Source organism: Schistocerca gregaria, chromosome 1, assembly GCF_023897955.1.
Source record: "Schistocerca gregaria isolate iqSchGreg1 chromosome 1, iqSchGreg1.2, whole genome shotgun sequence".
Lineage (NCBI taxonomy): Eukaryota > Metazoa > Arthropoda > Insecta > Orthoptera > Acrididae > Schistocerca > Schistocerca gregaria.
In genome coordinates, this window is record NC_064920.1 from 824,307,907 (window position 1) to 824,322,495 (window position 14,589).

The window sequence follows — 14,589 nt, forward strand, 5'->3', positions numbered from 1 at the left end:
TAAGTCCTACAGTACTCAGAGCCATTTGAACTACTTGAACGAAGCGTATGGCAAATTATTTACTATATATTTGTTAAATTTGTTTGGTATCATTTTGTGTTCGTCAGTGGACGATATCTTTTTTTCCCCTGCGTAGATCTGAAAACGTGATCCGCCAGCGCAATCTGAATTGACGTGTTCCTGCTCGCTTTCCTGTTTTAACTCAATCTGCTGTAACTTTTACAGTCAGACTACAATGGATGCGCTTCGTTAGAGAACAGACTTTTGTGAATGTAATGCATAACGTGGAATGGGTCGTCCATTGTAGATGGCCTTCAGATAACATGTAGAGCAGTTAAGCTTAAATTAAAGGTCCGTTGTAAGCCCTCTGAATTCTGTATTGTCACGCGAAGGCACAACAAACCGTTCTCTCCGCCAGAAGCACAGGGTCCATCCTACGTCCATATTACTGTGTCACTGAGAACAATGTTGCCAGCGCACTTGTTAGTGCACACGTCGCTGACGTGATTATGTTAGTTTCCAAGGATCCTTAAATTCGTTTGGTTTATAAACATGGTGTCTGGTCTTCAGAATGGCCCACTTAACGTGTAATGACTTCCTCTTGAAGCACTCCGTATGAGCTCGTGACGTGCCTGAAAACTATGTATGTGGAAGATAATCTTCACACGCAAATGGTAATCTGTTGAATGCAAACTCCAAATTATACGTATCTGGAGCCAGTAGTATCTGCTCACTATACACAGTGAGTTGGTAGATATGTGAAGGCTTCAGGAAGCTGCGAGGCGAGACTATCAACTGAAATCCACGCCGTTCTTACCATAAAAAATAAACATAGTAATCGTGAGTTGAGTCAGAGTATGCTGACAGCAAAGATAGAATTTGACAGTGATGTTCATCATTATAGGCATCAAGCATTCTGATCCAGTTTAATATCTTTATGTTGCACGTCACCGCCATCGCGGACCTGTGAAACGGAACTGAGCAAATATTTAGCAAAATGCGATAAAAAACAATTATTCGCCGGACACATTTACTTACGTCTTTTTGATTGATTTATTTCGCAGCCTTAAGCAAATGTTGGACCAAAAAATCGCTGATGATAGAAGAGATTCATGTGACAGGTACTCGGCTTCACCTTTTTGATTGTGCGAATATTTACGTCATCAAATCGTTCTTAACATTGTAATAAAGCTAGATTGAGATGATAATGAATCGCTGGTTTGCTAAACCAGAAAAGTCGGGTTCATATCCTTGTCTGTCTGTCGTGACGTAGAGTGTCCGGGTCCATGAAATTATTCGAAGAAAGTGTCTAGGGAATCCTTTTCTCCACAATACCTCAATCACTGACCAGGTATTGCATCTACAAGAATGTCGCTGATAAGAAACAAAATCTTAAGGTAATGAAGGAAATAGTTTCAGTGGGAGTGGGAGTTGATTTCACGAATGTGGTGCGTGAATGTGAAATTCGTGTTTCGTTGAGACACAGTACTTAATTGTAACAGTAGTATCCTTTGCAGTTTATTTTTATGACATGTAGAAAATCACGACTTATTTGAAAATAGACCATAGTTTCGTGTTGTTATGGATGTCTGCAGTTGCACTGTTTGAGACTTAGCATAAACGCAATGGCGATATTTTATGCAAATGTTTGCTGGCGAGTCGAAGTCGGGATGGTAACGTGACAGAGCAGCAATAAAGGGCCCTGGCGCTTTCGTTTTCATTCACCACAAGGTTGACTTTGTGGCAACGAATATGACTTGCACATTTTACAACAATTGTGGTATAAATTCAGACGTTGTACCAAGGTTTGGATAATTTTGAGATTACTGGAAATTAAATTTTTAAAACGAACCCAAATGTCCTCCCTCAAGCTTTTATATGAAGGAAGGACAGTTTATTGTCATTTCGGCGTGATGGTTATCGCACCTCAGTAAGATGAGGATGAGGAAAGAGTAAATAGGGAGAAGAATTAATTTATATCTGGTATACACGAACTCAAACGGAATTAAGCCTTATAAGTTGCTGATATTTCACTTTTCTTGAGTTAATATGCTGGTCGGTGTGATCTCCGTCGATATAAATTGCTTGGAGAACCACACTGCTGTTTCTGCGAGATCTTCCACGTTTGAAGTAACCCAAGATGGCCTTATGAACCGAATAATGCTATAGCTACGCACACACAGGTTCCAACAACCGTTTGCTCAAGTCCATACAAAGGAGGAGCTGCGAAATGTTTATTTAGAATAGAATCTTATCACAGATTCGAACTGCAGAACTGATTACAGTCCAAACGACGGCAGTCAGCTGCATGCATAATCAGTGGACTGGTAAATGAGATACGCTAATTTCCCGCACGTATGTAGTTTCCCACGCTATTCAGAACTGACTGAGGTGTTGCCAAGCGAACGGGCGACAGGATGAAAAGGTTCGGATAATTTTGAGATTACTGGAAATCAATTTATTAAAACGAACCCAGCTCGGTTCTCGGTCCCGCCGTCGCGGCATAATAACTATTCTCTTATTGTCTCTGGATTGGCGCCACTCTGGTCTAACCAGAGCAGGTAACTACAGCCCCACCCTACCCCCGTGACTCAGCAGTAAACTGCCCGAGAGGTCAGCGCCGCTGCTTCCTCCGGTAAGACTGGCGGCGCGGACTGTCTTGTGCGTGGGGGACTCGCCGAGTAAAGAAGTAAAGCAACGGAGAGATACTGTCCATACCACTCTGAAGCAGTATCTAGTCTATGTCGGTTGGTTTCGGTTCTTCGTGAAGATTGTCATAAAAAAAATGGCTCCGAGCAATATGAAGGGTGCCTCATCTTTTCTGATGTGTTTGAAGTCAATATACGATTTTTAGATTCGACTACAGCATCCCTGTTACCCGTCTATAGCCTCCTCCTGTCCCTAAAAACTGAATACGCCACAATTTAATTCCCTCATGTAGGACGCAAGATCCGATGCTGAACGGTCAAGGAGACAGCACATATGTTACCTAAGCCCTAATTTACCCGAGAAATTGTAGGAAGGAGTAGCAGAGTTGCAGGTACGCTTGTGACCATCGGTAGGAATTTATCAACCTACATCCACATCAACCTAGTCTCGTGAAACAATCGTACCCCACCTTTTTCAGTTACTAATCGTATCACGAGTGGTGACGAAGCAAAGCCTTAAATTCTTTGCAAGACATTACAGGCCTTGAACATATCGCTAGTGCGGTAATGGCGGTACCATCCCTATTTTGATATCAAATTGATCAATTAATTACTCCCTGGATTGCATCATGGGTTCTCCTCAGCTGGCACACGAGATTTTAAAATCCGAAGAAAAAAAACCGTACAGTCTAACGAAACAGCTATGTTAACCAGTATTACGGAATACAGTCATTCATGCTACCTGTTCACTTGTTGGAAAAAACACAATCATTTTACAACACTGGTGTTTATAAAATGTAAAAAACAAATCATGAGAGCATGTCTTGTACCAGAACCTCCTAACATCACCTAGTAGACAACCCTGTAAGATTCTATCGATATAGCAGAAAATACCGTATGCAGGCTGACATCTGACATACTTACTCCATAACTTGCATCTACCGAGCTGTGTGTAAAGTTTCTGTCCCCTGTAGTTGAAAAAGTAGTCCCAACCCAGCACACAAAAATTCGAAATAGCAGCACATTCTTGCATTATAGTGTAGTAAACAATTTTATAACCACAGAACAGCCTATTTCATGCAATCTACTCACATGTCAGGAAAAGTACTACCACTCTAAGTTCCACAATGATCTATAATTCATGTGGTGTCTTCTTTATAATTACAGGTCATGAAGTATGAAATAACGTGGGACTTGTGGTGACGCATACTAGTATTTTTAAACACACAATCGTTACGATACTAATAAAAACAGTCATGATTCCACAAGAATAGACCCAGTCGATTTCTATTAGTTTTATGTGCTAAACTGTAGTAGTTTGAGAGCCTTCTTCATGTTCAAATTACAAATTGTCATGTACAAGGGCATGACATTCATTCCAGACATTTGAAATACCGATACAGATCTGCATCTATACAGTCATTTATTACATTCAAGAGCACTCCTCCTCGTTATCTGGTAACATCTAGAGTAAGTAAAAAAACCTATGAACTATCTAAATCAAAACTTTAACCTGCCATACCTCTCCTTGTAATACAAGGGCTTCCTAGAAAGTAATGCTCCGCATTTTTTTCCGCCGAAAACAATGCTACGAATGCGAAACGTTACGTATGTATTATCTGAAATCTCCTGAGTGATCGCGCCAAGTTTCCGTCACTTCTGGCAGATAGCGTAATTTGAAAATGGCGTCTGTGGGTGATGTACGTTACAAGCAACGTGCCGTTATTGAATTTCTCATTGCAGAGAAAGAAACTGTGGGGAATATTGACAAACGCTTATGCAAAGTCTATGGAACATTTGCTATCGACAGAAGAACAGTCAGTCGCTGGGCATGGAGGGTGAGGTCATCAGAAGGCGGTTCGGTGGATCTTCAAGATTTGCAGCGGTTGAGGAGACATCCACGGATGTGCAACCTGACAGCCCTGACCTAGCCCCGTCGGACTTCCACTTGTTTGGGCCATTAAAGGATGACATTCGGGAAGACATTTGGAGGACGATGAGGAGGTGATTCACACAGTGAAGCACTGGCTCCGCCACCAGGAGAAGGATTGGTACCGACAGGGCATACACACCCTTTTTTCGTGCTGGAGGAAGGCCATAGAATTGTATGGGGAGATTACGTGGAAAAATAAGGTATGTAGATAAAACACCATTCTTTCGTGTGTGTAATTCTCATGATGTTCAATAAAGAATTGTTGAAGAAAAAGTGCGGTGCATTACTTCATGGGCAACCTTCGTAAAATCTCCTGATGTCACCCTATAACATGTTACCACATCTTTCTTCCGATGTATCGAAAAACAAATACGTCAGTGGGCTGTTATCAACTATAATTGCTCCACAGCTCACTTTCATGTGTGTATGTGTGTGTGTGTGTGTGTGTGTGTGTGTGTGTGTGTATAAAGTTTTGTCACCCATGCAGGAAAGAAGACCATATCCAGCAGGCCATCATTCGCAATACATGATCCTCGTGTTACAGTGACAGGTAGGAGATATCCAGGTGTTTCGTCTCGAAGAGTGCAAGTGCGCTACATCCTTACATTACACAGGTACATGATCACTGTTTTGGTGTTGACTATCCCTGGAAGGTGCTGTTCACAACACACAAGGAGTAGTAGAAATAAAATTGGGTACTCTTATTTCATTGGAAAAAATATAAAAAAATGGTTGGCAGTGCAGCATATGGAAATAGGAAGACTCTGCAACATTGAGGAACGTCTCCAAACAGTTGTCTGAATGTGACGACCACAACATTTAATTCCATGTTCCACAATGACAAGTAGCATATGTCCAGTGTTCCTCCAAGCCTCTCTCCATCTCAAACAAGTGTTGTCAGTCAATCATTATGTGGTAATAAACAGTTGTACCAGTGGATGGACTGGATGCAAAAGACACTGACGATTTGAGACGATGTACTGCAAGAAGAACTGCAGTTGATAGCGCGATCAATTTTAGCAGTTTTACCAGTTTCTCTGTAATTTCAACGACAGCCAGTGACACAGCAGAATGGTTTCCAGTTTCTCTATCATCGCTAAACCACCCCTCCACTACTTTGCGAGTACCATATACTAAGCTGCGAATGCAGCTAGAGGACTGTGCAGTACGTCCATTCGCTCATATACACTAAAGTATATCAGACAACATCCTATACCGATGCAGTTACGTTATGTACATATTTCTAGCACGACGAACACAGTGCGGAATTTACGATTACGACTGGTCAGCTTTCCCTACGTGTATGCGGGTCACAGAGTACTCTCACATTCATAGGATTAAGTTGGAGATCCAAAAATCTCGCATTGTCCTTGAACAACCATCTTTGCAACATTGTCGCTGATTTAATTTGCAACTGACCAGAAATCGGAGGTTACTATACCTGCTACATTCGACGTCTCATGAAGGAACAGAACGAGCTGAGTCTGTATCTGCTGTTCAGCAAAGGCTGTTCCACACAAATCTTACTCACGGAATCTCTCCAAATGCGATCATGTCGAGGAGGTTAGCACCCCTTATCGGTGTATACTAGACCTGAAAGTGTTATGGTGATATAAAAGATGGTTAAGAAGAAACATGTGGTTTGTGTATGATGGAGCTCAAGACCGATAGAGTTTGAAAAATTTTACTTAAATCAACTATGCTATCAATTCCAGTGTGTGAAGTCAGAACTAAGAATGTACAAGCAAAAGAGAAATGATTGCAGAGCATAAACACAAACACTCAGAAGGCTACGTGGTTGTGGCCGGCCGCGGTGGTCTCGCGGTTCTAGGCGCTCCGTCCGGAGCCGCGGGACTGCTACGGTCGCAGGTTCGAATCCTGCCTCGGGCATGGACGTGTGTGATGTCCTTAGGTTAGTTAGGTTTAACTAGTTCTAAGTTCTAGGGGACTGATGACCTAAGATGTTAAGTCCCATAGTGCTCAGAGCCATTTGAACCATTTGAACCTACGTGGTTGTGTACTTAAGAACGCTATAATGTTAAAGCCACGTGGTTTCCGAAGTATTAGTCGTGTGGAATGCAACGCTCTTAATACTCTAATGCAGAACATACAGTCCACTATCTGACATGCAACGACCCTGCAAGTTTTCTATCCCAATCACTATGGTCAGAAACTTTATGCTGATAAAACTACAACCGCGCGACCGCTACGGTCTCAGGTTCGAATCCAGCCACGGGTATGGATGTGTGAAGTCCTTAGGTTCGTTAGGTTTAAGTAGTTCTAAGTTCAAGGGGACTGATGACCTCCGATGTTAAGTCCCATAGCGCTCAGAGCCATTTGAACCATTTGATAAAACTACTTTCTTCTACGCTATTCCGTGGTCCTAGAAAGTGACTGAGCTGTCCTCATTACGAAGGTATCGTCAGTGTGTATCCCCCACTCGAACTGCTTATAAATTTAGATTTCAGCGATTTTACATATTTAATCGTAATCCCCTCAATTTTACGTATTTCCCATCAATCTTAAGTAATTACGCCAGGTTTTCTTCGATTTTACCGATTTTATGTCTTTTTCATATTTTTTCGATAGTTTTCCATATGCATATGCTCATATTGCTGACGTACCCATGCGTTGTTTGATTTTACACGAGGATATTTGCATGTCTTACACCAACCTACTAAAAAATCCTAAGAATTCCCCTCATCCCAATAATCTACATGCATGCATTTTGGATAGCACGATAATGAAAAATATAGTAAAACTCGCTTCTTACCTAGATGAGGTTCATCGAGTGATGAAAGTGACGGATACTTTGGAAACTCGAAGTCTGGAAACAATTCTCCGTACTTCTATGATACATCAGGGTGCTTGTCTGCGGACTCTTGGTTCAAAATGGCTCTGAGCACTATGGGACTTAACATCTATGGTCATCAGTCCCCTAGAACTTAAAACTACTTAAACCTAACTAACCTAAGGACATCACACAATACCCAATCATCACGAGGCAGAGAAGATTTCTGACCCTGCCGGGAATCGAACCCGGGAACCCGGGCGTGGGAAGCGAGATGCGGGCGCGGACTCTTGTAGTGATGCACTTGATGGAAACTCAAAGTCTGTAAATAGTTCACATGTTCATTTGAATTCCACTCAGTTGTGTAGGGATCTGCAACAGGGGGTTTACTAGTGTACAAAGCTTATTTCTGGTGCTTCTCGAATATTTTACCCACAAGTATATTTGCTTATTGATTGCCAGATGAGCTTCACTACTTCTGCTTGTACCTTAAAACTCTGATATATTCCCACAACCCTGTCAGGACATCTACAGACTGTAGATTTTGAGTATTTTTACCCCAGTAATAAGTCATTTGTTAGTTGACAAAGTGTCGACAGCACTCAGCATCCTGGACCATAAGTGTTTTCCTTCTCCCTACCTTCAAAGTGTGTCTCCCCAGCAGCATAATTTATAGACGAACAGTTAGCAAGTTATGCATTTGAACCGCAATACACACATACATATAGACATTCTGCACGCATATTTCCAATCGCGAAGTCTCGATTTCGACTTGTACGTTATTTTCGACAGTGCTACAGCCCTGCACATAACGAAAAACTTTGCCAAGTGGTTCTGTACATTTAAATTCCTCCTCCTAATGAGCATGATATCTTCGATGCATGTTGTATTACCAGTATATCATAACAAGGTTTTCTAGATTCTCCAGTAATAACAACAAACGTAGGCATCTTGCTGCGCTTATCACTCTCAAAGATCCGCGATGATTGCACATGATCATCCCAGTTCCACTATTTTGTGTGCTAGATGTCCTTTGGATGGAGGGAGACAGTCCTCAATGAGTATTGTTCTTATGTAAGAGATATAACAGCACATTAGACAGACAGTATAGTATAGCACAACCATCCATCTGTGCCCGATTTCTAACAGATACACTGAAATGTCTTCACGCTCAGAACAATGGGGGACCATGGAGGCAATCGATTGTGGCTAACGTGCTTTTAGACAAACAGCACATGTTCGGGATAGCCTTCATTTATCTGGCTTTGTGTTATTACAATGATTTTTCTCAGTTCCCAGTACGTGTGTGCTTTTTAACCCATTGAATACGAGTGCTGGTTTTTCTAACGACAGTTTCTATGTGTTATGTGTAATTAGAACAGTGAAGCGTTTTCCATCAGTTGTGGTAGGCTGTATTGGCCTTCATAGACTTCAGTGAAGGTTTGCTGCGCTATCCCTTCTTACTATGTATCAGTGTACAATTTATTCAGCATGTATACCAAGGTGATCTCGAGGGGGCAGTGGAATAGAATGAAGTTGTCGAGAAATAAAGAGAGCGCCGTTTTTGAGAATTTCAAGCACCATGGCCGCAACGTGTTTGTCGAGCAATGCAGTGCGAACGGCTGGTGAGGTTACACTAAAGCGTCGTCACTCGTTACGCAAAACATCGCTCGCTAAGCGAGTCATTTTGTTAAAATTTGTTTTGCCCGTTATGCAAACTGCCCTTTATGGGAGGTGCTCCTTAAGCGAGGTTCCACTGTAATCTGAAACACGTAATTTTATACACAAATATTTGTGGCATTCCAGGATTAACAAAGGCTTATCTCCAGCAATATTTTTCTCACCAACTGTGCATCTTCAGTAATTTACTATACAGAAAACCTTTTAAGTTATGGATTGCTGACGGGTTTATGCATATTGACGAAAACCTTCAACATTAAAATTTTGGGTTTTGGTATCTACATTGTTCTGAAACTGTGTCAAGTGTTTGTCTGGAAGTTATTTTCGTACCTTTTTGCATGATTAATTACTTTGTACTATACGATGTACCAAACATAACGTTTGTGCAATTGTGTTTCTTCGTTTCACGTGCTTAACGTTGCCTTGTGAAGATTAAACTTGTCGCAGAGTCTGATACACATTCACTGTAATACGTATCACACCTGTAGATCTTAAGCAAACAAAGAATTTTCTGACAATGCAAAATAAAGGTGACGTCATCCCTCGCATTGCTTACGCCCCCGCCCCTCCCGCCCACGCCCCAACCCACGGTCACTATCACTTGCCCCGCTCTGATAATTACGAGTTCAAAAGATAAATCATCTTCTAACTCTTAACGTTTTTATTCATTACAGACTCAGTTCACGCACGACTATCACATATGGCTGTTGCGAAGCCACCATTTACAAAAAAAAGGTTTCAATTGTTACATGAAGGTACTTCTAGAATGAAATTTTCACTCTACAGCGGAGTGTGCGCTGATATGAAACTTTCTGGCAGATTAAAACTGTGTGCCGGACCGAGACTCGAACTCGGGACCTTTGCCTTTCGCGGGCAAATGCTCTACCTAGTCCGAGTCTCGGTCCGGCACACAGTTTTAATCTGCCAGAAGTTTCACGTAGGTACTTCTTCTAAACTTGCATGGAAGTTACACTGGCCGTAACAGTTATGAGAATTAGGTGTAAATCAGACCTCATTTCACTGCTATACTGAACACAGAGTTTAGATCCTTACATGCAATGTAATGTACCGGACACCAATGACGTGCGTGCCACATATGGTAACTGTTGCATATACTGCTCAGTATGTGAAAGGGTATTTTGACACCATCGGAACACTTCAAAAATGTGCGAAACAGTCTTAGCTGTAAGGGGAAGTCAAACGAAATCGAGACAAATGGAAAAAAAGTTTCTAAGCTGTTTACTGTTTTAAAAGTAATAGACATAACTGTTAAAACATTTATCCCACTGTGAGATAAGACGACCAGTGCCTTCTTGAAGAAATGTCTGTGTTTGCCTACGGAACGATGCATTTCTTGGTCCGAATTAAATCGACTGTCACGAATGTCTCTTCAGGGCTCCACAAATACCGAAATCGCACTGAGAGAATTCGGTGCTGTATGGAGGCTGTGTACGGGCTCGAGCTTCCCAGCGAACCTTCTGCAGCGTACTCTAAACAACCTAGGCAAGAAGTGGGCCCGCACAGATGTTTGGAGTCCTGAAGAAAGGCAGTCTTGGCCGCCGATTTGCTTCGGACAAAGAGGTGCACGCCTGGGAGCAATCATGGCTCCGGCAAACATTTTTCCGGGAAGGCAGTGACCGCCTTGTCTCACAGTGGGAGGAATGTATTGACAGTTAATGGCGATTTATTTTGAAATAATAAACTATTTACTTCTTTTTCCATCTCTCTCGTTTTCATTTAACTGTCGCTTGTACTTTCATATCCCGACCAGGCAGCAGCAGCCATGGAAGTGGAAATCAGCATTTGGCGTCACTGGCCGGGAGGCCCCTTGCGGGACAGGTCCGGCTGCCTTGGTGCAGGTCTCATTACATTCGACGCCACATTAGGCGACCTGCGCGCCGAATGGGGATGAAATGATGATGAAGAGAGCACAACACCCAGGCCCTGAGCGGAGAAAATCTCCGACCAGCCGGGAATCGAACCCGGTCCTGTAGGACGGCAATCCGTCACGCTGACCCCTCAGCTATCGGGGCGGACAGCAGGAGCCATCACCATGTTCCACTTTTCATCAGAAGCTCAAAAAGCAGGACGTGTCATGGCCGACACATCTAATGAGAATTCAGCAACAAATGGACCAAGCCCTGTCCATCTCGACCATGCTGTGTTCAACGTATACGCTTCACCGATGGACCTCTGATGGTCGCTTCAAAGTTTCCAGTAGCGTGGTTGTATATGTCAGGTTCACTATGAACACGTAGTTGCTAGCTCGTACTAGTACGAATTCATAGCTCAGCAGTCTCCTGTGCTCGGGAACGCCGGGCAAAGGCCTTCGGGCAGAAGAAAACACTCAGCCTCCACAACGTTTTAAAGGCGACAATTATTATTTACACAAAAATGGTAAGGAACCCTCCATTGCGACCAGATACGAAGCGAGACGACCCCGGATGGTTCCGCGATTGTCTCGCAAATCTGTCTAGCGAGGTTGGCTGAATGCCTGATCTACAAGGGGCGTTCAGTAAGTAATGAACACATTTTTTTTTTCTGAAAGCAGGTTGGTTTTACTCGAGATCCCAATACACTATATTATGCCCCACTGTTGATTACAAGATCCGATTTTTCAACACAATGTCCGTTAAATGCGACTGCCTTACACCACATTATTTTAAGGGCCTATATGTCCGAGTGGTACCACTCTACTGGTGGACGTCGGAGTCAATACCTTCCTGCATCAAGAACATCCGCATCATCCACGTACTGCTTCTCGTGGAGTGCACGCTTCTTTGGGCCAAACAGATAGAAGTCGAAAGATGCGAGATTCAGGCTGTACAGTGGATGACGAAGAACAGATCAGCGAAGTTTCGATAACAGCTTCCTCACACGACGACTCCACGTGCTTTTGTTCAGCGCCGGGTCTCCGTAGACATTCTACAAGAGCCTATGAATATCTGCGATTCTGTGATTTTCCGTCAGAAGAAACTGAGAGCTCTCTGCTTGGAACACACCTTCATTACAGACGCCATTTTGAAGGCTAAGTATAGTGCTGCTACCAATCACAACTCCATGAAACTATAAGGGCTGAAGTGGGCATATTAAACAATGTGACAAAGCAAATTCTGCTTTTTTTTCAGCCGAAGTCGGCCAAGAAAAATAAAGTATGGTGCATTAATTACTGAATGCCTCTCGTGGTGGGAAAGTTGAGAACAGAGAACTTATCCTACAAAATCCTAATGTTTTTGGAACAATGAGTTCACCTATCGTCGGTCACATGAACTCCAAGTCAGTGACCGTCCGTTTGAGGTCAAGGACATAGATATTTGGATTTTCGTTCCTCACATCTCCGCTGTTAACACTGGTAGCGCTCTAACTCTCGTAGGCCTTGAATTTTGTGGAGTCCCTCTCCACCACCTACGCACTTTTTGTATAGTTGCTGAAGGCCAGAAACTATACAATTATTTAACACCAGCGTTGGTTCCTTAGGATTCCATTTCTTCGAATGTTCCCTTAATAGCAGAGTCCAGTTGAGGTGTCGCTACCATAGGACACCTCAATTTTCAGCTTTAATGTCACAGCAGATAGGTGTTGACACCTCGAACGCTTATAAGTGACGTACAGACTGCCCCGTCACAACACTGCTTGCTAGAGGCTGAACCCAGTTCGTCTGATGTTGGCATTTCGCATGGACGTGATCCGAGGCCGCCGACTGGTGCCGTTAAGGTCTCTCTCCCCCAATCGATATCGGGACTGCAAAATACTAAAGCACCCACGTCCCATGCCCTCATCTCTGACTCGTGTCATCTTGTACTAACATATGTCCAAGCCCAATATCCTCCAGATGAACTGTCAGGTTGTTTCGAATGAACCCAAATTAAATGAAACTATATGATTCCAGCAGCGATCTTTTCACGTGTCAAATATCTATAACACGCTAAGTATATTGATGTGCAGTTTTCACAGAATGGTTTAGTAGTCAGGGGCTTATATTTTTAGCCAGTGAACAGATTGTAATAATACTTAGAAACCATTTTTTGCAAACATACAATTTATTAAAAGTAACAATGGCTATTGACATTAACAGACGAAAAGCATGGTGAATTAGAATGTCAGTGGTGTTTGCTGTAGAATTCTAGTGGTAGTCGTTAACAAGATATCTTATTTTGTGAAGTTCCCACACTGACACTTGTACAATACCTATGGTAGTACACACTAAAGAACAACACAAATGTATATACCAGTTATGTGGATTATGACCAGTAACGAGACATTGGACCATCCCGACGTCTTTTCAAAATGACCACCGGCAGCGGCAATACATGCTTCCGGATGTGGAATGACCGCTGCACAAGTGCTAGCATTTCAGCTGAGGTGTCCGGGAAGGCTATAATAATACGTCGTTGCATAACATGGATGCGTCCTTGTAGACAGCGTCTTTCAGCTTTCCCCACAGAAAAAGGTCTACAGGCTACTTTTTTTAAATCTAATTTTGTTCGTTTCATCTGCTCGGGGCGGGCGTCGCAAGACACCCGTTTCAGTTAGTCTTTGATCCATTAACTCAGTTTTTTTTTATTACTGAGGACAGCTAACCCTCTGACCGAATACGCTGAGTTACCGTGCCGGCAGCTTCAAGTCCGGGGAATGGGTCCTCTGTGTCCAATTCAACGATTTGGAAGCAATTCGTGAAGACACTGTAATACTTCATGTGTTATAGGCTGGACAGTTATCATGTTGTACCAAAGGCTGCTCCTAATCTGCAGAGGAACGTCTTCTAGCAAACGTGGAAGATGGTCTGTTAGGAGGCTGCGATAGCTGTGCGCGTTCAGTGTCTCATCGATCAATAACGAGCCTACCAGCTGATGGTTCACTGTCCCACATAACATGTTTACAATCCAAAGACGCTGAAGCTCCACCTGATGAAGCCAAGGGGGTGTCGATGGAGAATACCTTGGACACGTGCCTGGCCCGTGCTACTTCCTCGTACGATTGCGCTGGTGAGCACGTGCGGATTAACTACAACAGCAGCAGCAAGAACATTAATTTCCTCCTCTTCTGTTGTCACTTGTTTCCTTCTGTTACGTTGTGTAGGTGTTACGCTACCTCTTCCACGTAAGTGGTTGAAGAAGTTGATAAGTAACTGTTGAGATGGTTGACATCTATTGGGGTATCTTGCCGCATACACCGTAAAATGACTAATTGCCTTCTTCCCTCGTTCTCTACACACCACGAAAATGTCAGCTTTTATGCATTGGTAAAATCGCATCGCCCAGCCACAACCTACAACTTGCACTGTCACACACTAGCTGACTAGCAAGTCGCGATGCACTCAAGCAACACACAAGCACACTGTAAGCAAACATAAGAGCATCGTGCCTAGTAACTACGCAGGTTGAATGGCATAAACAAGCATCGATGTGGAAACTTTTCAAAATACGATATCTCGTAAGCGACTCGCACTAGAATCATGCACAAACACCACTGAAATTCTAATTTTCCCTACTTTCAATTTCTTAATGTCAACAGGTATTGTACCATTTAAGAAAGTG

At 42.9% G+C, this 14,589-nt stretch overlaps 1 protein-coding gene across 1 annotated transcript in view; it reads right to left on the reverse strand.

Moving 5' to 3' along the window:
* The window catches only part of LOC126275742 (G-protein coupled receptor Mth2-like), a 178,491-nt gene that overhangs the window by 24,790 nt on the left and 139,112 nt on the right, over positions 1-14,589 (reverse strand). The window lies entirely within an intron of this gene.